The sequence below is a fragment of the Pleurodeles waltl genome, chromosome 3_1 (assembly GCF_031143425.1).
Source record: "Pleurodeles waltl isolate 20211129_DDA chromosome 3_1, aPleWal1.hap1.20221129, whole genome shotgun sequence".
NCBI lineage: Eukaryota > Metazoa > Chordata > Amphibia > Caudata > Salamandridae > Pleurodeles > Pleurodeles waltl.
Window position 1 is genome coordinate 1,272,818,920 of NC_090440.1, and position 26,746 is coordinate 1,272,845,665.

Genomic DNA, 26,746 nt, shown 5'->3' on the forward strand with positions numbered 1-26,746 from the left:
TTTTTTACCCACCATCTGCAACGCGGCTGAAAAAACGACACCCAACCCGCTTTGCGGCTGAAATCAATGATCCACCTGCATCGTGGCTGGGAGATCGACGCATTGCGGCTGGAGAACCGATGCAACTTTGCTTACGGCTGTTGATAATGATGCAAACCCTATGCAGCACGGTTTTCTAACACTGTGCGACTGGATTTCTCACGCATCGTCCCTAGGCATCAAAGTCATTGTGAACCTGTGTGGATCCGAGGTGTCGCGTTCGGAAATCGACGCATCGCTCTCTCGCGAGGAAGAAAAATGGCACATCGCCGACCTTACCGCAGAAGAAAAAACACACAGTCTCACTTGCAAATAAGGAATCAACACATCACTGACTTGTCAGACGCACGCGCATGTGTGCGGCTTTATTTTTTACTCAAACCAGGTACTTTGTGTAAAATCAATGTTTTCATTGTTTTCTATGGAGTAAAACTTTTTTTATTTTGCAAATTCATATCTTCACTTGTGTATGTTGGATTTTTGTTATTTTGGTCTTGTTTGATTTAGATAAATATTGCCTATTTTTCTAAACTGGTGTGGTGTCCATTGTGTTGTGTTTTCACTGTATTACAGTGCGTGTTGGTACAAATACTTTTTCACAATGCTTCTGGGTTAAGCCTTTCTGCTCATGCCTAGCTACCAAGGGGGTGAGTGGGGGTTAAACAGGTGTGTTTCTCTTTTGCCCTGACTAGAGTGAGGGTCCTTGCTTAGAAAGGGAGTAACCTGACTGCCAACCAAAGACCCCATTTCTATGTTGAGTAGTATATTTAACATTCTTAGTGCCTCACTATGAGTTTGGCGGTCCGAAATCGGGACCACCAGACTGATGGAGAAGAGGCAACTGTGGAGCTGGCAATCTCCCCCAGAGCCCTATTACAATATTTCCACTGGGCTGACCGATGGTAACCTTTGAAATCAGAGGTTTCTGCCAGTCATCCAAGTGGAAACCATGCTGCGGCATTAGCCTTGGCTTCTCATGGATCCAAGGCCAATGTCATCGCACAGAGGGTCTCCCCAGGACCCTCAGATTGTGCACTATCTGCCATAGTAGACAGTGAGCATTCAGAGGGTGCGGGGCAGGGGGATCCCCTAGAACTGAAAAGGCTGGTGGAAACTGGACCTCATGATCAGCGCAGCAGTGCTGTGACTGAGCACGACTCCCACTGCCATCAGCCCATTGGGAACTATGGGCCATATGTACGAACACATTTTCCCATAGACACAGAATGGGTAAGTTCCTTTCGTACATCTGGCCCTATGTTCCTTGCGGGGACCGCATCTCCCTGGTGGTTGGACCACCAGGGTCGTAATGTGGCAGTCGGAGCATCTAGGGTCTGGTGGTCCGACAGCCACCCTGAGGCTGGTGGTCTTAAGACAGCCAGCCTCGCAATGAGGCCATAGACTCCAATAGTTTGTAGATTTTATTGCAGTAACTGTTTGGTTTTTTATGTTTTATAACATTGTTATTATTTTTAAATTTAGTTTAATGTTCATAGTACTTTTAGGAATTGTGTTTTTGGGATGTAACATTTTAAATATTTTATTCATTGATATATATATATATATATTATATATATATATATATATATATATATATATATATATATATATGTATATATATATATACATATATTTTTTTTCATATTGAACTATTTATATTTTTATTGTATATGTATATCTATCTATCTATCTATCTAGCTAACTATATATGTTATTTGTTTCACTGAAAAAAGCAAAGGTTAAAGTAATGTTATAGTTAGGTGAATTTGTCAGTGTCAACATTAAGGTTTTGGACTAAAAAACATAGAAATTCACCAGCTATACTTAGCAGTGCTAACTCTAACTTGAGCCCTCGACGTGCACTGCTTAGGATCTCTCATATGACATCACTCATGAAATATTCTAGGACATCAATAATGGCATCAGTGATGACATCATCCAATGAGTGTGCAAGTTTGTTTTACAGTTTTCATAATGGTGAGTAATTACCATATAACTTCTCTCTATCATTTTGTACAGCTTGGGTGCAGCTATTAGGTGTATGTTTTTACAATATGTGAGTCTTCCTAATGCACCATAGCTGTGTGGAAGTATTGAACACATTATAAATGATTACATTCAAGAGTAAATCTATATGCATTTGACGGTTGATTTGTATTCATTATGCTCCAGAGAAGTTTTTAATTCTACAGAAAAAGTTTCCAACAGGAGAATAATGCTATGAAGTAGATACCAACATCTATAGCAGCCTTGAGTTAATAGAGAGAAGTGTGTCAGCATTATATTTTATACTTAACATGGAAGAGTTGGTGGACCAGGTACTAACCTACGTCCACCTGCTTGTTTTCCTTCAGAAGAAGGGCTATCTGTAAAGTTTTCACCACAGTATGAAGGGTGCACGTAGTACGAATTTTAGCACCTTCAGATTTATTTATTTTTTAATCACATAGTGGGGCATATTTATTCATGAGTTGCGTCACCCTCGCACCACACAATGACATGCAAGAGTGATGCAACTCTTAAGTTAGATTTTTCAAGACATGCAAGAACACCATGTGTGGCTTGATTATTCTAGAGGAACGCAACCCAGTGGAAATTGCTGCGTTGCTTTACTCTGCCCTGGGAAGGCGTTCCATGGGTGCAGCAAGGGTATTCTCACACATCTACCCATTGATTCAGGTCCATTGCCAGATTTACTATTACTGGTTTACCTTTGAGTGAATTAAAATGCTACACCTCCCCAGGTGAGGCATGACGAAGAGAAATATCTGTATTTCTCCTCGTTACTTTCTCTTTCTATGTGCGCTGCATTCTGCAGCACACATAGAAAGAGGAAAATGCCTCAGAGGATTTTTTTGTACAGGAAGGTGTTGATTTCTGCACAAAAACAATTCTGCTCACAATGCAGACACCCTTGCACCATGGTGCAAGGGTGCCTGCATTGTTGCTAGGTAGTATATTGTGTGCCAGCGCATGGAAAAGACAGTAATGTGCAATATTGTACTAAATACAGTGCATTCTTGCTCTTTCTCTATCACGCAGCCCAGCAAGGTGCCTTGCTGTGCTGCTGTTCGTGATTTATTCATAAATATGCCCCAGTGTCTTTTTTGACAACTATTGCATAAATGATACAATGTTCTATTTTTCATGAGAGTTTTACTGTTTGCAAACACAGTAGTATAGAATGAACTCTCTCCATAAAATAAACACTGTTGACAGTACTCAGTTCTCATTTCTTAATGTAGGTTCAGTGTGCATCAGTGATTTGATACAGATCAAAGCTTCCATTAGTACGGCATTTGTTTCGGAAATGACATTCACCATTTTGGCTTTCTCTGAACTGATTGAACACCATACTCATCATGGGTTTCCCATATATCTGTGGTTGTTTGTTAATGTGAACTGTGCTATGTGTAAAACCATAGTATCGTATACAGCAAAATGCAGGAAAACTAAGCTTTGATGATGCCATCATTGTTGTTATTAATTATGTCATTTGAGATGGCATCAGTGATGTTATAAACAATGTCATAGAACATGTCATAAGTGATGTCATATGTGAGGTCATAAGCAGCGCATGTTGGGGGCACAAGTTCTCTGTGGCGCTGCTAACTAAAACTGTTAAATCTCTGTAACTTTTTTAGTTCAAAACGTTAAAGTGGACACTGATAAATTCACCTAACTATAGCATTAATTTAACCTTTGTTTTTTTCAGTAAATTTCAGTTGTTTTTTTTTCAAAAAAAGAGATCCTTTTGTCACACCTAACTATAACATTACTTTAACCTTTGATTTTTTTTCAGTGAATTTCTAAGCTTAATTTAATATAAGGTAATAATTAACACGTACATGCAACTCCCACCTTGGGTCGTGAATGGGGGGGTTTGCACCAGGTCAGTGCCCTGTTGACAAAATCCCCAGGACTGTTTGATTTAATGAGAGGGGAGGGAGCCATGTTGCCCTCATCATTAAGCCTTGTTAGGCCCTAGGGACCCCATCCCAAGGGCCACTTTTTTATCCCAGCCTCCTTTAGGTCCACAGGGGAGCCCTCAGGGCTGGGTGGGCCCAGCCGGCTCCCTATATATCCAGCTGGAGCCGGCATTGCTCCTGACTGCAGGGAGAAGCTAATAATACTGCTCCCTGTGAGCAAGAGCAATATTTTGATCTGTTTCCATGCCTACATCACTGCGAACAGGGTAACAGGTTGAAAGTTCTCCCCCAGCGGGAGGAAGCATTTCTGAAGCTCCTGCCAGCTGGGACAGACCTGGTGTTTGCACCTGCTTAGCAGAGTTTTGAAAATGCTCCTTCCAAGTGACAGCAAACACAGGTTTCCCTGCTCGCACTGCTGAGGGCAAGGAAACTGCTATGTTCTGGGGCTGGGAAACCCAGGACATTGGTGCTGAGCTGGTCCTGCCGGTGGGCTTCTTGGTCCATTATTAGCTCAGCGAGGGTGGCTGTGCGTTCCCCATTTCCATAAAAGAATGGTCCCCAGAGGTGGGTTCTCTTGGGCCTTTTCAAGTTTTCTGAATTTTTGGCCTTCACAGCCTCATAGAGAGGACATGTGCCCCTCCTAAAAATTAATGCCTTATCAAGTAGTTCTATACAGATATTTCATTGTGCCCTGTTAAGGCATGTTTGCCTCTGCACCCATGTTGGTAATATGGTGCAGGTGAAGAGGCACAGTTATTCCCTCATTTGCATGGGACCACAATCCCATGCAAATGAGAGAACACCCTCGATTTATATCGTTGGCCCCTATAGAGGGCACAACAATTGTTTCACCCACTTTGTGCGCACCCAGGGCAATTTGGTATTGCAGAAGGTGATTCAGGAAAAAATAGTGAGGTCTCACTTTTTAAATGCAATTATGTATTTCTTGATATCCAAATATCTGAAGGCGTATCGCATTCATCTACAAGACTAAAGGAATTATCATGATTGCTCCAAGTCCAAGTTTATTTTAGGAAAATATTTGAATTCTCAATGAAAATGTAAGCACACACAGAGATCCAAAAGTGTATGAATTTAGGCCAGCCAACACGTGTTTCGCCCCATGGGCACGTAAGCCAGGGCTTTCTCAAGGCTGAGGGAGAAAAAGAGATGTCATAAGACTGAGGAAAAAGTGGAGACAAGTGAAGTTTTGTTAGCATCGGTGAGAGGAAGCCAAAGTGACGTGCCAGGAAAATCCCGAGATAATTCCTAAGGAAAAGGCCCGATTGGCCCATGTGAATAATCATGCTATCTGAAGATGTGCTTCTCCAAGTCCAGAAGATTATCAAAGGCAAGAAAACAAAAAGCCAAATAACTGGCAAAACAGTACCAGGTAAGGAAAAGGTTTGGTACATAGGAAAGGCCAGAATAATAATGATTTGATTGTTTTTACTCAATGCTTGGAGAGCATGTACTTGGGTTTGGGTGATGTTAGGACGAAGATACTTGCGTTTATCACTATAATGTTTGAATTCTTGGTCTAGGTCCCTCAGGAACGCTGTAGAGAAAAGGTCAATATAATTTCCTGCCGGAAGAATCGGGGTGAAAGTGGATTTAGGTCACAGGTCAGAAGGATGATATTGATTAGCGTCTAGGTCTAGGTCTTGGGCTATCAAAGAGAGGGGTAAGTCGGGTTCATCTGTATTGGATAGATTCCTTAAGACACCGATATCTTCAAGGTCTTGAACTGAGAGGTCACTTGAGTTTTGTTGGGAAGGTATAGGCATAGAAGAGGAAGAAGACGACAAATAGTTAGAAAAGAAAGATTTTAATTTGAGATGACGTATACATTTGAAGAAATCAATTTTAGTTTGAGTGATGTTCCAATAGTTAGTAGGGCAAAAGGAAAGACCTCTGTTAAGGATTTCATGATCGGATGGAGAGAGCTCATGATCCGAAAGATTAACTGTAAGTGGTTTGTCAAAATTTAGGACCTTGGGGTTTTGCTGCGGGCTCTTGTTTGTATGCCGGATGTACTTGGTTCTTCCATTGAGGTATCTGGTGGTTTTGTTCGTATATCTTTTAGAGTTCCTTATCAATAGCGCCTTGCCTCCTCGGAAATATTTACTAAGGGTCTAGTTGAAGAACATCTTTCAGTGTCATCAGATGATTCAAGGTCTGAGGACGGTAAGGTGTCAGGGCAACTCTGTGTTTCCAGAGAAAGATTTGAGTCTTTGATGTTGTTAAAGGTGTAAACTCTCCCTTGTTGGTAATCATGGAGGTCCCTTCTGAATTTACGATTTTTTCTTTGGATAATGTCCTCCTCGTAACGATTAATAATATTATTCAAGATGGCATAATTCTTGGCGGTGATATCACCCCAGTTGGTTTCCTCTATGCTTTGGGTCAGTTTGTCCACTTCTATTCGATGTCTTTCGTCTTCATCTTGAGATATTTCGATCAATTGTTTGATCATATTGGTAGATGCCAATTTTAGGTTTGCTTCCCATTTTTGTAGGTGTTCCTGTGACGTGGTGTCGATTGGTGGGAAGATCAGGATTCTAAGCCCATGGGGAATGCGATCATTCTCAAGGTATTTTTTGAAAGAGGCTACCTCCCACCATTTGGAGGTCTCCTTTTTGAGGGATTTCTCCAGGGCCAGAAAAGTGCTTTTGGCTGATGATAAGTTAGTAGATACAGAGCTCGGGATACCAGTGCCAGAGGACTAGGGCCCAATGTCCTCCGGTGAAGTTCCCACGTACTTCAATACCAAGGGGCAATTTCATACAGGGAGTTTTGTGGCTTTTTGGGCCCCCTTTCCTTTCTTCCTTTTTCTGGGGTATTGCAGAAGGGACTGAAAATTCTTGTGCGGCCCCTTCTATAATACAGATAATGCTGGCGCACATATAGCTCTAGAGCTATCATTCGAGGGCATTCCCTCATTTGCATGGTGGCATGGCAAATGGGGGAATCTCTTTGACGATGCTCCGGTGTCATATTACTGATGTGGGCGCAAAGGTAGACATGCCTTTAGAAGGTGCACTATGGCATACATTCAATATACCTTCTAAATACAGCTCTCTAAAGGGATGAAAGGGGGTCCCTTTTAAATAGCTGCTCCGTATTTCTCTTAAATGTGCTGCCCTGGGGGCAGCATGAGTTTGCAGCTGCCCTAAGTGCAGGGAAGCACAATCTTCCTGACAGGGCGCACTTTCCATGTTTGCACCGAGTGCACATGTTTTAAGGTGCGTCGTGGCTCAAACATGGAGAGTGTGCCCTATTTTTTTCCATGTTTGCACCCTGCGGGCCTGCTTCAAGGTGTGCCATGGTGCAAACATGGAAAGTGCACCCTATCTGTAATACGGGCCAAGAAAACAAGAATAAATAGAAACCAGTAAAGTTCTCTTTTAAAATTTTCTAGAGGCAAATTCGATATGCTCTGTGGGGTGGGTAAGGTAGCCTATTTGGTATTTGCGACCCTTGTACTAAGGAGTTCTGCATTGTTGAAGAAGCTGGAGCATGTTTTTGATTCAATACGTGCAGACAATGTAAGGCAAATAGGACTGTATTTTGTGGCTGACCTTTTTGGAGAATTCGTTGTAGATGTGTTAGTAGGCGAGGAAGAAAGTCATTATATTTTACTTCTTATTGTGCCATTTGTTCTAAAAAAAGAGATGGCAGACTGGATTAAAGAACTGTGTGATGTGTAATAAAACTACACTTTATCAGAAAATAACACAAAAAAAAACTTTATGCACAAAAAGTTGATAGTAGATTCCATTAAGATAGAAAACTGGTAAAGCTAAATTGCAATGATAAGGATGTCGATCTAATCAGATTTTACAGATTTTCCGTTGGAGTATAAACTTTGCATTTATAGTGTGCTCTAGAAATGAAAACAATTCTACATCAAAATGCGCTAAAACAGCATAACATGTGCATAAATGGTTACAGCTACAGCGAATGGATAGGAAAACATGAAAGAAATCAATTTGTATATATGATATTCCAGAAACACACATGGGCTTATGCCAGAAGATTGTGTCTTGTTCTTAAAACTGTAGACTCATCACTGTATACCCAACGTGAATAGATGCTTTTCAATGCTACAGTCAAATATGCAAATAACTTATTTTGCAACTGCCAGGTGTAAAAAAGGTGAACTTCAAGCTTTTTTTTTTCAAAATTATGCACAATATCACCCTCCTACAGCATAGTGTGGTGTAAGCGCATACCCCGCAGAAGTAGAAGGAATGCGCATTCCAGCCATGGTTATGCTGGAAAATTTGGGACTACACACAAACTCTCTGCGACCTCTTCCCACTTTCGAAAATGTCAGGAATGCACTTATACAAATGGGACGGGTAAATTCCTATCCAGGGTGGGAAGAGGAATGTACCACACCTCAAAGTTTGTAAAGGTGTAGGAGAAGGGGATTATCTACAAGGAAAATAATGTTTCCATTGACAAAGAAAAGATAGGAAGAAAATAAAAAGTGCCATCATACAAAAGCCGTCATATTTTACAGTTCGTAACTGTACAATACACAAAATATCATATTGTGAAAATGCCTTCACCAAAGGAAAGAAAGAAATTCTCAGAACTATTCCAGGATTAAGCCTGGAAGGTTGAGACATATACAGGTTTCCAAGAGTAACGTGTAAAGGTTTTTATGAATCCCAGGAAGACATAAAGGTACACACACGCGAAGTGGGTAGACCCACTGATGTATTATTATGACTTTCTATTGTCAATCGGCCCCAGAACGTCTCCATTTGTTAAACTTTAGATGACGGAAATTGTGTCTTTTTGTTATACTTGAAAGGATGAAAATTGTGTGTAAACATTTTGTCTCAGGCTGAATATTCCATTGGTTCGTGTCTGACAAAAAAAATACATGTTTTGTAGAATAACAGATAAAATTAGGATTTGAAATTTTCAAGTGAGGGTTAATTGACACAAATAGAAGGACACAGTCCAGTTTATGTTTTTCAAAGGGAATCGGGAGTCTCAGTGGTCGAGGGTGATAGAAACGTTAAACTTTACTCTCCCATGTATGGTAGAGTTACTGCCAGTACTGTGAAGGTCTCGTTGCCTGATTAATAGATTTACACGACCTCAACGCCCTTGTATGAATCCAACAAAAGGGTAACCCATTGGCCCAGATTACATCCTTCATGTAATGAAAATCTGCAGTGCTGCGTTGTGCGAAGGATAAAAAAGCGCAGCATCAGACGTAGTAAGAGTTGGCCGCCGACGACGTAATTGTTTGTGCTTGTGCTAAACATTGATTTTTTTTCATGATGCTCAGGTGTCATAGGGTTAGAGGAGTAACGTGTGTGTTCGTGTAATACGCACTTGTTTTTACTGGTATAGCAGATAGTTTACTGTTTGAGCCCGTGCTTGTCCTTAGGTGACTCGATGTTAGGATTTGGAACAAATTCAGATGACACTACTTTAGTTCACTTGGCTTTGTTCTAAACCCAGTATTTTACTCTGCTCTGCCACATAAATTAAAAGTGAGTTGGCACAACACAATTTTTCATGTTCTCCCAGGGTGATCTTTCGAAACAAAAAAACTTTTGTGCCTGCTCAGCACTGCCATTTGCACTTCTTTGGGAATCATTATTGCTGATAGAAGCCTTAACAAACCTGGACCATTGTGTACAAGGGCCTGTTGAAAGATTGGTGCGGCGTTGCTCCATCACAGTCATGGCAGACATCCCCTCTTCCTCATTGCAAGTGTCTTAGGATATAATTAAGTTGTAATGAGACTGCCATGATATTTGTAATGTTTATGAATGAGTAATTCAGCGGCCAAACTGAAAATAAGTCTCTAAGACATTATAGAGGGCCATATTGACAGTGTTCAAATGGCAACGTGTCAGTAGTTTCCCCAGAACACTTAAAACTTCAGCATCACTTATCTACTAATGTTTTCAAAACACCTGAGGGGTGGAGGTAGGCAAGCCAACAAATTAACAGGGAAAGTCGAAGCAGAGCTGAGCCAAGGGTCAGCTCTGTCTCTAAAAGCCTGAGCACAAGCCGAGCTAGGAACATTTTCAGCATGTAAGTCGAGCAACAGGTATGATGTAAAAATAAGATAAGTTCTCATCAAAATTCAAGAAAGCCTATATCTTTAACAAAGGAAGAATTTAATTTTAGTACATAAGATCTTATTACTACAGTCAGATGTGTTTATTAAAATTGATAGAGCTAGATGTACGAACTTTTATAATAGCGATTACCAAATAACGATTTTTTTGTGTATCGCTATTTGGTAATTGCTCTTACTAAGGTATTAGAGAGAAAGCTAGCCCTGATTTCCTACCTCATGAATATTAATGAGAGAGGTCACAATTTGTGATCCACTAGGATTCACAGCCATCACAGGGCTGAAGGCCTACTTGGTTCAATCAAGCCCCTCATATGTGATTACTTTCGAATAAATGGGATGTGTGTCAAATGAAAAAAGAAACATTTCATTTTTATTTCCTAACAGTAGGTAGTGGTGTGAGACCACTGCATGCTTATAAAAAATATGTTTTAAACATTTTTCGAAGGGGGAAATTGGCCCAAGAGGACCCTTTCCCATTTGCAAATGGTTTACCACCGGCTTTTAAATGGTGAAAAAGTACAAATATTTTGCAACCACATTTCTGTAACAAGACATTAGCACATACCATTTAGATTTACTATTTGGAAGGGACACCTTAAACACATCCATTCCAATCAGTAATTTCGATTTGGTTGCAAACATAAACTATAATTGGTAAGAAGTATTGAGTTGCAATTTGGTTTTTGTACATTACAAAACATATTTTTGCTTTTTCAAACAGTCTCATTCTGCGAATTGGCCTGTTTGCGACGGCAAAAATGATTTCTACATCTGACACATAATTTTCAAACATGAACTTAGAAACATTCATGCCCTCTCTCCCTTAAAAGTTCAACTAGTCAGCTAAGCAACACATTAGTTGTCATGTGTGCACTATACATGGCTTAAATTTGTATTATGGCTGAAGCAACATTGCAGTCTATTAAATAAATTGCAAGATATGAGCTCATTGGTCACCAACTTCTTATGATCAACCATATCAAAACCTTCTGGCAAACCCAGTAATATCAATGTATTTGTCTGTATTTTATCCATTTCAAGTTTTAGATTGTCCAAAATGGAAATGTTTACTTACTCAGTTGCGTTATTGAGTTAGAATCCTGGTATATGTGCATTCAGACAATAAAGCATCTCTACAAAATTTAGAATTTCTGTAAATATAACCTTTTCCAGACACTAGTGGGTATATTTATGAGTGGAGTTGCATCTCTCTTGTAGAACGCAACATGGTGTATGTGCAACACAAGCCCAAAATGTGATTTATCACGCCATAAAGGCTAACTTGCGTGGCCCTGAGTGGCTTGATAAATCCACTGTAATGCAGTGCAGTGCAAATCGTTGTGTTGTGTTTCTCTACCCCAGGGAGGCATTCAATGGACACTGCATCAATTATTGCACTCCAACATTTCCTTGGTCACCAGCATATTAAGGGGATGTTGCCTGAGTTTGAATGGCTGCCATGACCTCATTATATTAATGCTCATTAATCTTGAGATAGCTTTACTGCATTTAAAGCATAGTATTATTTTTAATCCACAATCGATTTGTTTGCAACAATTGGACAGACCCTAAACATTGTTAGAAAATGATGGTCTTTATTGCACATTAGCATGGCATAGGATAGTTGAATGCTTGTAAATGTCAATCTGTCTTATTTACAGTTGATATAGGCTTCTAAAGTTATTGTACATACATGAACCATTAACCATCTGCACTCGTATTTTTTTTGACTACATTCATTTTGAGCTCACAGAGCTAGCCAATCTACCCAAAAATTGGTCTTGGGGCAAATAAGAAGATCCTTAGTTGCCAGGTATGCAAATGAACTTTCAACCACCAGAGAGGAGGAAGTTCTTTTCACCACCTGGAGAATGCAACCACCCTCAGACTATTTCACTCTACCACCAAAACACTCTATCAAGAGGCTATCGATCTAAGGGCCGTATTTATGAAAAATGACGCATAACTGCGCTAGCGCAGTTGTGCTTTAACATTTTTAATGCAGCTTCTCTCATTCCCTAGTGCCATCCGTGCACCATATTTAAAAAATGATGCACGATGGCGCTAAGAAATTTTTAGGCTTGGCATCCTTGGCATGGTCTCCCCTAACTTTTTCCCTCTGTTTCCCGGGTTGTTGGTGTGTGCTGTACTCTGTTTTTGTTGTTTTTGTTACTCTGGGCACTTTACCACTGCTATCCAGTGCTAAAGTGCAGATGCTCCGATGTAAAATGTATGTGTAAATGGATTTTTATAATTGGCTTATTTGATTTACTGGTAAGTCCCTAGTACAGTGCACTAGAGGTATCCAGGGCCTGTAAATCAAAGGCTACTAGTGGACATGTACTTATGTGTTTTATATGTCCTGACAGTGAAACACTGCCAAATTCGTTTTTCACTGTTGCAAGGCATTATCTCTCTCATAGGTGAACATGGGGGCTACCTTTAAATATCATTAAAGTGCTGATTTCCTTTGGGAGCAGATGAACATGTGGAGTTTGGGGTCTCTGAATTCACAATTTAAAAATACATCTTTTTGTAAAGTTGGTTTTGAGATTGTGGGGGTCATTCTGCCAACAGCCAACAGGCTGGCGGTGCTCCGTCGAGCATTCTGACCGCGGCGGTTCAGCCGCGGTCAGAAACGGAAAGTCGGCGGTCTCCCGCCGACTTTCCGCTGCTCGGGAGAATCCTCCATGGCGGCGGAGTGTGCTCCGCCGCCATGGGGATTCTGACACCCCCTACCGCCATCCTGTTCCTGGCGGGTCTCCCGCCAGGAACAGGATGGCGGTAGGGGGTGCCGCGGGGCCCCTGGGGGCCCCTGCAGTGCCCATGCCAATGGCATGGGCACTGCAGGGGCCCCCGTAAGAGGGCCCCACAAAGTATTTCAGTGTCTGCAAAGCAGACACTGAAATACGCGACGGGTGCAACTGCACCCGTCGCACCTTCCCACTACGCCGGCTCCATTCGGAGCCGGCGTCCTCGTGGGAAGGTAGATTTGCCCTGGGCTGGCGGGCTGCCTTTTGGCGGCCGCCCGCCAGCCCAGGGCAAATCTCAAAATACCCTCAGCGGTCTTGCGACCGCGGAGCGGTATTTTGTCGGGGGAAGACTGGCGGGCGGCCTCCGCTGCCCGCCAGTCTCAGAATCACCCCCTGTGTGTTTAAAAAAATGCCACTTTTAGAAAGTAGCCATTTTCTTGCTTAAACGATTCTGTGACTCTGCCTGTTTGTGGATTCCCTGTCTGGGTTAGTTTGACAAATGGGCTGTTTGCACCTCTCTCTAGACAGTGACACAAAGGAAGCTGGGGTGTAGCCTGCATATCCTGATGAGCCATCTGTGCTAGGAGGGAGGGGAGGAGTGGTCACTTACACCTGAAAGGGCTGTGCCTGCCCTCATACAATGCAGTCTCCAACCCCCTGGTGTCTGTCTGGGGCCTGGCCTGGGCAAGGCAGGATCTCACAAACAAGAAAGAGTTTTCTGTGAAGTAGGCCTACTTCAAAGGCCAAGATGGGTATAAGAAGAGCACCCAAACCCCTGAAAAAATAGATCACTTCTGGAAATCAAGAGGAGCCTCTGCCTGGAGAAAAGCTGAAGAGCTAAGGAGCTGAGGAGAAGTGCTGCCCTGCCTGTGACTGCGCTTTGTGGAGCTATCCTGCAGTTGCTGCTTCTGCCTGTGCAAGGAGACAAAGACTGAACTTTGTTGTGCATTCCTGCTTGTGAAGAAATCTCCAAGGGCTTGTCCTGATCTTACCTTCGGTTGTTGAAGTCTCAGGGCCATCAAAGACTTCCCCTGCCAGCACCTGGACTCTCTGCTGAGACTCCTGCCCTGCCCAGTAGTGCCCTATCCAGTTCCTGGGCCCTTGAAAGGTGAAGCTGCCAGACTGAAAATCCCTGCACAGACCTCCGTGCGGGGACATTTTCGACGCACCTTCTGAGACGTGGCTGAGAAATGACGCACCACCGGCCTCACAGCTGAAATCAATGCTCCACCTGTATCGCGGCTGGAAGATCGAAGCACGCGGCCGGAGAAATGACAGCCAACAGCCGCTGACGGAGGCTATTAATGTCGCAACCCCACATAGCGCAGTTTTCTGATACTGTGCAACTGAATTTTCGACACAAACCTCGGTGGGTGTGGAAAGACAACACAAAGCCTGCCCGGACCCGAGGTGCCTGTCCGTATCGACGCATCGCTCTCCAGCAGAGAGGAAAAATGACACATGCCGAGCTGGCTGGAGGAGGAACGATGCATCCTCTCGCTTGCAAGTGAGAAATCGATGCATCGCTGGCCTTTTCCCATGCACACTCACCCATGCAGTGTTATTTTGATGCAACCCAGGTACTTTTTCACACTAACAGTGTTAGCACTGTTGTCTAAGGATTTCAAACTCTTTTTGCCTTTTTTTCATAACTTCACTTGTGTATGGTCGATTTTTATCATTTTGGTCTTATTTTGTTTAGATAAATATTGCCTATTTTTCTTAACCTGTGTCATGTCATTTCGTAGTGTTTTCACTGAGTTACTGTGTGTGTGGGTACAAATGCTCCACACCTAGACTCTGAAGTTAAGTCTGCCTGCTTGTGCCAAGCTACCAAGAGGGTGAGCGGGGGTTAACTGAGGGTAATTCTCCTTTACCCTGACTAGAGTGAGGGTCCTTGCTTGGACAGGGGTAACCCGACTGCCAAACAAAGACCCCATTTCTAACAGGAATGGTTTCCGTAAAAGAAAATGATGTTAACTATTGCAACATGCCATAAGGAAAAATTACGCTAATCTGCAAAAGTAGCGCTAGACCATTTTGCGGCACCTATATATGATGCAAAATGGGTTAGTGCCATCTTTTTACTGCATTAGCTTAAAAAAAAATGCACAAGCCATAAATATTGAAATTGAAAGACAAGATGGAGTTTGCATACCAGTAGAGAGCCCAGGGAGATCCCAGTCACCCAAGAACCTGCCAGGAGGGTCCAGGAAAGTCCCAGGAGAAGGAGAAGAGGAAGCACACGTGTCGCTTTAGTGAGGAGGAGCATGACATCCTGGTCTGAGAGGTGACAGAGCACCAACACACCAACACTACCTCTTTGTCACCTCCAAATTGTCAGTTGGGAGGAGAGATGCAATATGGCAGGCAATAGTAGACAAAGTAAACAGCATGGCAGAGGTGAAGAGCACTGTCACTGAGTGCAAGAAGCACTGGCATGATTGCCAGTACAGGACTAAGAAGAAACTGGCCAGGAACCGAAAAGCAGCAGTGCAGACTGGAGGTCGAAGTCCCACACAACCGGAGGACATGGATGAGCTGGAGGAAATGGTTGCAGTGGTCATCCCGGAGGGGCTGGTCACTGGAATTGTAGGACAGTGCAGGCTACCAAGAACCACCACAATTTTATAATAAGTTGCAGGGGGGGAATATCCTGAATTCCACAAATGGCAGAAGGGATGGGCACATAGGACACACCCAACGCATGCTAATGGGTTGCATCGGAACACATAGGCCCTGAAGACGCCCCATCCCCATCCAAGCTGCACGTGTACTGATGCTTTGGTTGAGCAATGCACTCCAACATATACACAACATAGACATACGGCACTCACTATGGTGATACTCGACCATGTAAATATGCAGCACATTGCCTGAAAGGAATGTGCAAATAGTGTGGCTGTGGCTGTGCCATGACAACACCCATTGCATCTTGTGAAAGACCCTGTATCTACATAACCTAGACATCAGACACTAGGACTAAAGTCAAAACCAACATGGGGGAGGTGTCAGGGTGTTGTAACTAGCCAAAATGCCCCCCTTCCTTCTTGTCTCGTTGCCCTTCCCATGTGTGCCGCATCATGCAGCACACATTTAAATGCCACTTCAGCAAAAACAGCTTGTACATGTGCAGGAAGGGACACCTCCCTGCACATAAACAAATTATCCCCTCAAGGCAGGCACCCCTTCATCATGCTGCAACAACGCCTGTGTTGGTGCAGAGAGAACAAATTTGTGCAGGGGGAATTGCAGGGATGTACCGTATTCTAGTAAACATGGCACATCCCTGCGTTTCTAACCTAGTACAGTGTCGTGCAACACATATCGTTGCTGCACTGAGCTCTACCATTTGAGAAAAAAACACTCCTAAAGTGTGCAACCTGTGGAACACATTTAACACAAGGTGAACCCACAACAACTCACACACAACTATATATGCCAAATGGAAATGGCCACAAAATAAAACACATACAAAACATGGAGCATGTATGTGAAAACCATCTGACAAGATAGAGGGGGTCATTCCAACCTCGGCGGAAAAGGCGCTTACTGCCGTTCAGAAGACCGCCAAAACACTGCCGCGGCCGCGGTAAACCGCCACGGTCATTCTGACCCACAACAGGCAAACCGACAAAATACAGACATCCACAAAAGTCCGCCACACCAAAGGGCAGCGAGAAACTGGCGATGACCAAACCTCCACCGTCACGCCAACAGAAATACACCCACACTATCACGACACACGAATCCACGCAGCGGTCTTTCAACCGTGGTATTACATTGGCGGTACACACCGCCGCGGTCAAAATACACACACACTTACAAAATACAACCACATTGGACAATTCAAAATACGCACACCTGAGACACATACACACACCACTCCCACACACTCAATTAAATATAAAATACACACCCACATCACCCACAAACCTCCACTCCTAGAGATTCGGGAACACGCACCGAGAAAAGACATCCGAGCACCCAGACGCCAAATTCACTGTCACCCAGCAATATTTGCACGCACTTCACACAACACAACAATACACATCACCACACTTAGCACCACACAATCCACCCTACACATCACCCACACCACCCCATGGCACCGCAAAGACACCCCAGGTTCTCTGATGATGAACTCAGGGTCATGGTGGAGGAAATTGTACGAGTAGAGCCACAGCTGTTCGGGGTACAGGTGCAGCACACCACCATTGCCAGGAAGATGGAGCTATGGAGCAGAATAGTCGACAGGGTCAATGCTGTGGGACAGCACCCAAGAAATCGGGACGACATCAGGAAGAGGTGGAATGACCTACGGGGGAAGGTGCGTTCCATGGTATCCAGGCACAACATTGCGGTGCAGAATACTGGCGGCGGACCCCCACCTCCTCCCCCCGAATTTACAACATGGGAGGAGCAAGTCTTGAACATCCTGCATTCTGAGGGCCTCGCAGGAGTAGGCGGAGGAATGGACTCTGGTAAGGCAAATCTTAACTACTTCTCCCCCCCCACCCCACCTGCATGCCAACTCATACCCCCACCCTCACCCTCACCCCCATCACATCCTACTCCTTGCAACTGTCTCACCATCACAACCCACCCATCCCAACACCTAGCCCTGCATGCGTCCACAAAGCATGGACACCCATCACCTAAGCATGCCCACTGCACATACACATACAACCCCCCCCAACCACCGTCACAACAGCCCCCACAAAGGAATGCCAGCACTGGGGTACACGGGCACCCACCCATTGCACGCTATGACACACACAGAAGCAATAACCATGCTTTTATACCCCTGCAGGACCCGAACGCCACGTCACCGCGCAGGAGGGTCCACAAATGTCCCCTCCACCCCCAGAAGAGGCCCACAGTGAGGACAGCAGCTCTGTCTCCCTGGATCTAGATGACCAGCCCGGTCCATCGGGGACCTCGGGACAGTCGGTTCCCCTCACACAGCCACAGGCCACAGTAGACCTTCCCCCCTCTGGGAACATCAGCACAGCACCCACCCAGCCCATACCTCTGTCCCCAGAACACGTCAATCAGCAGTGTGTCCACCACTACAGGGAACCCAGGCTAACCCACCACCCCAACAACAACAGGGACCTGGGGGCAGTGGTAGTGGGCACACGGTCCAGGGGACAGAGGCCCAGGGAAACAGGGGAACTGGGAGGGCTGCTGTGCGACAGGGGGGGGACAGGCCCAGGGAACCCACTCTCCACGAGGCCCTCTCCTCCATCATGGAAGCATACCACCGCTCCCAGGAGACGATGGCGATGGTCCTGGACAGGTTTCAGGAGATCCAGCTTCTGCAGGAGGAACAGTATATGGGGTTCAGGGAGGAACTAAGAAACATCAGTTCCGCCATGGGTACCATCGTAGTGGCCCTGAATGAGGTAGTCACGACATTGCGGGACACTGTGGCACCTCAAAGGGCCCCTGACACTAGCATGCACCAAGAACTGCCTACCACCTCTGCCGGCGCTAGTGGACAGGAGGCCCCGACACAAGACCAACAGGCCACCAGAACCCCACCCCCTGCAGAAGGAGAACCACCCCGCAAGCGGGCCCTGAGATCCAGGAAGAAGACAGAGTAAGATGTCAAGACCCCCGCCAGCAAAGGATACCGCCCTGATTGTCAACCCACTGTCCCACATTGTCACCCTGTCCAACCTTAAACTGCCCCTGCTCCACTTTCCACAGGCATTTGGACAATGCACCTGTGAAACTGATAGTCTGGACTCTGCCATGGACAATCCTCCACCATCACCCCTCACCGATTTGCAACCACCCATCCAATTTAGAGCACTTGAATAAAAACACTTATTGCACAAAACAATCTGGAGTCTGGCTGTGATTTAGAACAAATGTATTAGACATGACCGTGTCAAAATGTTCATTCACATTGTGATGGTAACAAACCGCTGTCACACAGCTGTAGTCCAAGGGGAAACAAAGCAGATGTCACGCAGTGGGGCCCACAGCTCTGAAAACGGAAGGGAAAGTCACAACACAGTTAGCATACACTGGGGGAAAAAGTCAGACAGTAGAGAGGTAGGAGTCTTTAAGTAAATGTAATATGCCGGTGTCTACTCTTACCTGTGTGTTACTGAAAATACTGCTGTATTACTGTGTTCCTGTTCTCTATGTCGTCCTCTTCGGCTTCCTCCTCTTCACTCTCCACAGGCTCCACAGCTGCTACAACACCACCATCTGGACCCATCTCCTGCAGAAAAGGCACCTGGCGGCGCAAAGCCAGGTTGTGAAGCATACAGCAGGCCACGATGATCTGGCACCCCTTCTTTGGTGAGTACATTAGGGATCCACCTGTCATATGGAGGCACCTGAACCTGGCCTTTAGGAGGCCAAAGGTTCACTCGATCACCCTCCTAGTCCACCCATGGGCCTCATTGTACCGTTCCTCTGCCCTTGTCCTGGGATTCCTCACTGGGGTCAGTAGCCAGGACAGGTTGGGGTAACCAGAGTCCCCTAATAGCCACACCCGGTGCCTCTGAAGTTGACCCATCACATACGGGATGCTGCTATTCCGCAGGATGTAGGCGTCATGCACTGACCCAGGGAACTTGGCATTAACATGGGAGATGTACTGGTCAGCCAAACACACCATCTGTACATTCATCGAATGATAACTCTTCCGGTTCCTGTACACCTGTTCACTCCTGCTGGGGGGGGACCAAAGCAACATGTGTCCCATCAATGGCACCTATGATGTTGGGGATATGTCCAAGGGCATAGAAATCACCCTTCACTGTAGGCAAATCCCCCACCTCAGGGAAAACGATGTAGCATGTGTTTCAGCAGGGCAGACAACACTCTGGACAACACCTTGGAAAACATAGGCTGGGACATCCCTGATGATATGGCCACTGTTGTTTGAAATGACCCACTTGCTAAGAAATGGAGTACTGACAGCACCTGCACTAGAGGGGAGATCCCTGTGGGTTGGCGGATGGGTGACATCAGGTCTGGGTCCAGCTGGGCACACAGTTCCTGTATAGTGGCTCGGTCAAGCTTGTATGTCAGTATGACATGTCGTTCCTCCATTGTCGACAGGTCCACCAGCGGTCTGTACACGGGAAGATTCCTCCATCTCCTCGCATGTCCCAGCGGATGGTGCCTATGAAGGACAACAGCGAGCACAGAGTCAAGCAACCCACAGGTACGTAACCACAGCTTGCACATAGCACGATTCCCAATGCATTGAATGGCTTGTATGAGTGTTGGTGCATGGCCTAGGTATGTGTGACGCAGTTGGTAATTAGGCCATGTGGGCCCTTGAAATGGCGGCTGCCTGACCTGTGAAGTGCGACAGTGGGATGTGAGGTCAATGCGCTGGCGTGGCACACCGCGGTGGTAGGCTGTCGAAGACCGCGGCGCTAAGCCGCATTGGTTAACATTGAAAACTATGGGTTTCAGGAGCCAATGACGATGTGCGCCGGCGGTCGCGGTACGCACCGCCACGGTACGCACCTCCGCGGGCTTGACCGCCATTTTCTATCTGCTTAATCACTCGATACCTGATCTTCGACAGGAGAGGACCTACACTGCAAGTGCTGCTGTGACCTTGGTCTAGAAGAGACATTGGCTCATGCGACTGGGGAAAGGGCCTCTGCCTTCACTGTGGAGGAGTTGGAGAAACTTGTGGATGGTGTCCTCCCCCAATATGCGCTACTCTACGGTCCTCCAGACCAACAGGTAAGTACACTGGGACCATGCTTATTGGGCAATGCCTGGGTTGAGTGGGGTGGATGAAAGATGGTGGGGAGGGGAGCGATTGAGGCATGCATCAAACGACAGATGAGAGCATGTGCCACATGGCAAGGGTGGGGATGGGGGGCCACTCACATCGAGCATGCAGAAGGTGATGACAATTTTTCTCTCCCTGTACATGTCACATAGGTCAGCGCCCACCAGAAAGTCGCGATTTGGCGTGCCATCGCCAAGAACGTCCGGACCCTGGGGGTCCACAACAGACGGGGCACCCACTGCCGGAAGAGGTGGAAGGACACCCGATGCTGGAGCAGGAAGACGGCGGAGGCTCAGCTGGGGACGGCCTCCCAACGTAGGAGGGGTGCCAGTCGTCATTTGACCCCCCTGATGTCCCGGATCCTGGCGGTGGCCTACCCCGATTTGGATGGGCGCGTGAGGACATCACAGCAGACACAAGGGGGTGAGTACAAATACATTCTGCTGACTTTGCGAGCAGTGGAGGTGTCTGGGTGGGGGAGGAGGGCTGTGGGTATTCCTAGGCCAGGGTGATTTCTGTAGGCTAGGCCCCTCCGTAAGGCATGGCCCTGTGCCCCCGCCCCCCACCTCTGTAGGGTGCCAAGTACAGGTATCCATGGTCCTGTGTCATCTATGTTTGCAGTTGTCGTCCATAGGCTTGTAGGCCATGTCCCACGGATTGCGTAGTGGACCCCAAGTGCACGGCGTAGTGCAGGGGGCTTCTGTGTCTGTCTTGTCCGCCAACGGTAGCGGTAATCCATGCACTCAACATGTCTTTATTTCTCCTCCCCCCCTTTTTTGTGGTCTTCCTGTTCATGTGTGCATTAGCATCATCAGGCGGAGGAGAAGTGGCATCGGAGCACGAGGGAGCTGCATCTCACATGGCCATGGCGGGCCATGCAACTGACTCGGATTTCACCAGTGAGACGGAGTGCGAGGGGAGCTCCACAGCGGGGACTCGTGCTGATGTCAGTGACAGCGACTCGTCCTCTGAAGGGAGCTCCCTTGTGGTGGCGGCAAAATCCGTGACCCCCGCAACAACAGGTACAGCCACCACCCAGCTCACCAGCACCGCCCTCCCAGCAGCCCCTCAGCGTTTGCCCCGTGCCCGCTCACCCAGGAATGTGGGCATCTCCTTCACCCCAGGCACCTCAGGCCTCCCCTGTCACCCCTGCTGCCCTCAGTGAGGAGGTCATTGACCTCCTAAGGACCATCATTGTTGGGCAGTCTACCCTTTTGAATGCCATCCAGGGTGTACAAAGAGAGGTGCACCAGAGTAATGCATACCTGGAGGGCATTCATTCGGGTCAGGCTGCCCATCAGCGATCGTTCAACGCTCTGGCCTCTGCACTGATGGCAGCAATTGTCCCTGTCTCTAGCCTCCCCCCTCCAACTTCCTCCACCCAGACCCAATCCCCTGTACCTCTGCCTATCCCAGACACACCTACAGACCAGCCTGCACACACCTCAACACCCAAGGGAAGCTCATCCAGACATAAGCACCACACATCACACAAGCATTCACACAAGCAACATCTACATGCAGACATAGCAACACCCACTGCCTCCACTGTGTCCCCCTCCTCTTCGTCTCCCTCCTCCCTCCCTGTGACGTCTCCACTCACACTTGCATGCACAACATCTTCAGCCACTACGTCCATCACCAGCACACCCACCAGAACACTCCGCACAGGTGCAGTCACCACCCCCACTACCATTTACACGTCCCCTGTGTCCTCTCCAAGTGTGTCTGTCACCCCCTCTTCCAAACTACACAAACGCAGGCAGCCACCCACCCAACAGCCATCCACCTCACGACAGCCTCCAGCCCAAGCACCTGCACCCAAAGACACCAGACTTCACACTCCTACAACCACATCCTCTTCCTCCACTCCCATACCCACTACACCTACCCGTCCCTCTCTTTCCAAATTGCTTTTCCTTTCCAAACTTGACCTCTTTCCTACAACTCCTCCACCCCGTCCATCTCATAAGACTCCAATCAGCACCTTAGCCACAACAAAACCGGGACCAGTGAAGACTGTTGTCCATGGACTGTGGAGTCCCCCACCCTCAAGGGCATCCAGTTCAGCTAGGAGCCAAGGCACGGCCAGCCCACCACCGGAAAATCATCCTAAGATTGCCAGTGCCCGGCGCGAGCGGCCAAAGACCCCAGGGACCAAAATCCCTACATTGGCTCCGTCAGGAAGTGGGGTGCCACCTGGCACACCGCCAAAGGTGGGAAAGGGCCACAAGCGTGCAGGGAAGGGTGGGAAGGGCAGCACGCCCGACAAGTCCGGCAGCAGGCCAGCTGGCCAGGAGGGCCCCACCAGCCCCATCCCAGGTGTGCAGGAGGACACACACAGGCCCGGTACTGCAGCCCAGGAGGGCCCGCAAGCCACGTCCCAGGTGGGCTGGAGGACACCCACAGGCCGAGAACTGCAGCCCAGGAGGGCCCCGCAAGCCACCAGACAGATGGGCAGGAAGGCCCCGCCAGCCACATGTCAGGTGGCGAGTGACATCCATGCCTGGGCTGGATCCGCTGACCAGGACACTCATCTCAAGCACCGCTCCGCTGGGCACCGCCGTCTCAAGCACTGCTGAACTGGGCCCTTCATCTCAAGCACCACTGAACTGGGCCCTTCATCTCAAGCACCGCTGAACTGGGCCCTTCATCTCAAGCACCGCTACGCTGGGCACCGCCGTCTCAAGCACCGCTGGCCCATTGGCAGAAGGGGCATTCCAGCATCTGTGTCGGGCAGTGCTGCACGAAGCACTCTGGGCACTAGTCCCCCTCCAGTACCAGTGGAGACTGTTATCCACTTGTGAGACTGTGGCTTGGCACTCCCCAGGATTGAACAGTGGGCAAGCCACCCACTGTAGACACTTGAGAGACTGTGGCTTTGCACTCCCCAGGATGGCACAGTGGGCAACCCACCCACTGTAGAGACTTGAGAGACTGTGGCTTTGCACTCCCCAGGATATGGCAGTGGGCAAGCCACCCACTTGTGAGACTTGAGAGACTGTGGCTTTGCACCCCCCAGGATGGCACAGTGGGCAACCCACCCACTGTAGAGACTTGAGAGACTGTGGCTTTGCACTCCCCAGGATATGGCAGTGGGCAAGCCACCCACTTGTGAGACTTGAGAGACTGTGGCTTTGCACTCCCCAGGATGGCACAGTGGGCAACCCACCCACTGTAGAGACTTGTGAAACTGTGGCTTTGCACTCCCCAGGATGGCACAGTGGCCATGGAGGCCCCTCCTAGATCTGGCGTTGTGGACTCATCTGGCTGAGGTGCCCCCCCTTCCCTTCCCCCTGAGGTGCCTGTAGTTTTCCTATCTGATGCCCCTGCAGTGTTCTCTCCGTTGGAGGCAGGTATCCTGTGTGGGCTTTGCCCATGTGTTTTGGCCCAGTGGCCCACGAACAATGGCTGATAGACATATCGGACTGGACAATTTTTATATATAAAATTATAGATGTGTGATATATTTTATACTCAGTCTTACAATATAATTCTATATTTATAATCATTTCCTTTTGCCTTTGCATTCTTCCGGGGGGTTTGGGGGTGTAACTGTGATGTGTTGCTATGCATTGATGTGTGTGTTGTAGTGGTTGAGGGTGAGTGTGGGTGTGTCGCATATGTGTGTCCCCGTAATATTTTGCCTCCCCCTCCCCTGTGTCGTAGGTGCAGTACTCACCGTTGTCTTCTGCGCCGGCGTTCGTGCTCCTGGTAGAGGAGCAGGAAGACAATGGCTGGTAGGATGAGTAGTTCGGTTTCCATGCTGTCCAGATTCCTCGTGGGGTGTATGGAGGTGAGCGTTTTCCGTTTGAAATGTCTGTTTCCGCCGTGTTTTTATCGGCGGGGCTACCGCCCCGGAAAAGGTGGCGGATTGGTGGGTTGTGATAGGGTGGGCGGTACATTGTCTCCCGCCTGTCTATTGGAGGTGACCGCCGCGCTGTTTGTTTGTCCCGCCGTGGCGGGCGGTGTGTTAAAGTGGCGGACTCTGTTGGCGGTTTCCGCCAGGGTCGGAATTGCATTTTTTTTACCGCCAGCCTGTTGGCGGTTTGACCGCCGCTTTAACACCGACCGCCAGGGTTGGAATGACCCCCAGAGTGTCTTGTGTGAAAGGTAGGTCTACTGCTTAATGGCACATTCAACATGCGTGATAACTGGCCCTACTGGCATCATTGTTGCACTACCAGCACAATGTCACAAGCCTGTAATGCAACTGTATCATCATTCTAATAATAGCCCATGTGTAACCAAGCTGCACATTCCCTAGTGCCACATCTACAAAGTTACAAAATGCATGCAATGGTCCACATTCAACAACCTTAGACCAACACACGCCTGTTGCTGGTATCTTGTGTGCAAGGAAATTATATAAAGTTAGGGAGGGACAATCTAATGGGGCAGATAATCCATAATGGTTGCACTGACAGCTCCAACTCACACATGTGTCAGCCTGCTACAGGCAGTTGAAAATGTAACAAAAGCATTGTATGCAATGGCCCTACCTGTGCTATGCTGTACTAGTCCCATCATTCATGGTGCCAAAGCATCTTTGCACCAAAAGAGGACCCTGCCTGTCCTGGATTTTATAGATGACATGGATGACCAGCTGCTGATTATCAATGAAGAGACTCTCCAGGATGTCCTATGATCCCTCCAGACACCACTTCCAGTCTGAGGGAGGACACATAGCATTGCAGGGTCTCCACATGAACCACCCAGCTACCAACAAACTCCACCAGCCTGTATTGACACAGCCATAGACTCTGAGGACCCAGAGATCATCTTTCAGAAGACAGTGGTAGGAGTCCAGCGGGAGCTGGCCAAGCAGGTGTGGGTGGGGATGGAGACATTGGCAGGCAGCCTAGAGGAAGTGCAGTGGTGCCTCAGTCCAATTAAGGACAACTCAGCTGCCATCAGAGGCACCCACTCCCCGCTACGTGGACTCCAGCAGTCACTGGCCGACATAGCTGGTCTCATGAGGCAGAGGCTACAACAATTGCCATCCCAAACTGGCAGCAGCATGACAGACAACATGTTGGGGGCTATGCAGAATACCCTGGAGTCCATACAGCAGGAAGTGGCCTTCCTCAGGGAAAACATGGCTGCCTACCACGTGATGTTGCTGCCGTGTTGAAAAATTTGCAGTTCCTCCTTGCTGCAGTGATGCCTACATGTTCCCACAAATGGTAGCTGCTGGGACCTCTGAGTCTACATCTCAATTCCCTGATGTGTGAGTGGCCCTTCAACCTCTACAACAACACCAGCCGCTGCACAGGAGGCACCACACGCATCAGAGAATGAAGATGTGGAAATAATTACATTCACAAGGAAAACCACCCAATAGCACCAGTCTGTGCCACATGGACAGCATCTCCTTTGTTCTGGGCTTAAGATCATGCCTGTGTCGTGACAGTAGGAAATGTGCTCTCTTCACTCAACCACTGTTGACTTGCCTGTTATGTGCTGTCATTGTCTCCCTTTTTACAAATTGGCAATTTGAAACCTCCTCACTAATGCACACTTCTCATTACAGTGTCTCATGACATGTCCCTCACCCCTGGACTCTGATTGTGCTACATATGGCTAAGGTTCACTCATGGGGTCTGTGAACTGGACATTGTATAGCATTTGAAAATACACTTGCACCTGTAAATAAAGCACCTTGTGTACATGTAGCATTTCTGTGTTTACTGTTATCCATATACTCGGCTAAATAATTGCATTGTGTGAATCCATGTCAATGAGTACAGAACATCATTACATGAGTGCATTACTGTCAGACACAAAGCCACACACTAGGATCCTGACATGAGAAAGGTGAATGATGGTGTTTTTGGTTACAACCAACTTACTGAATATTCTATACAAATATTGAACAGATATTCTTTGAAGTTGACATACGGCATGTGTTGCGCAGAACCAAGACAATGGTAATTTACCAAGCTGCAAGTACCAGTACAACTAATTTGCGTGGTACAGACGAGGCTAACTTTATCAGTGATGAGCAAAAGTCAGAGTTCCAGGATAGTGTTCAAAATTTCCCTGGTAATCAATGGAAATGAAGACAGTAAGCATACCCTAGGCCATTCCTCCAACTTGGCCAGTGCACACATGAGAACCTCCAGAC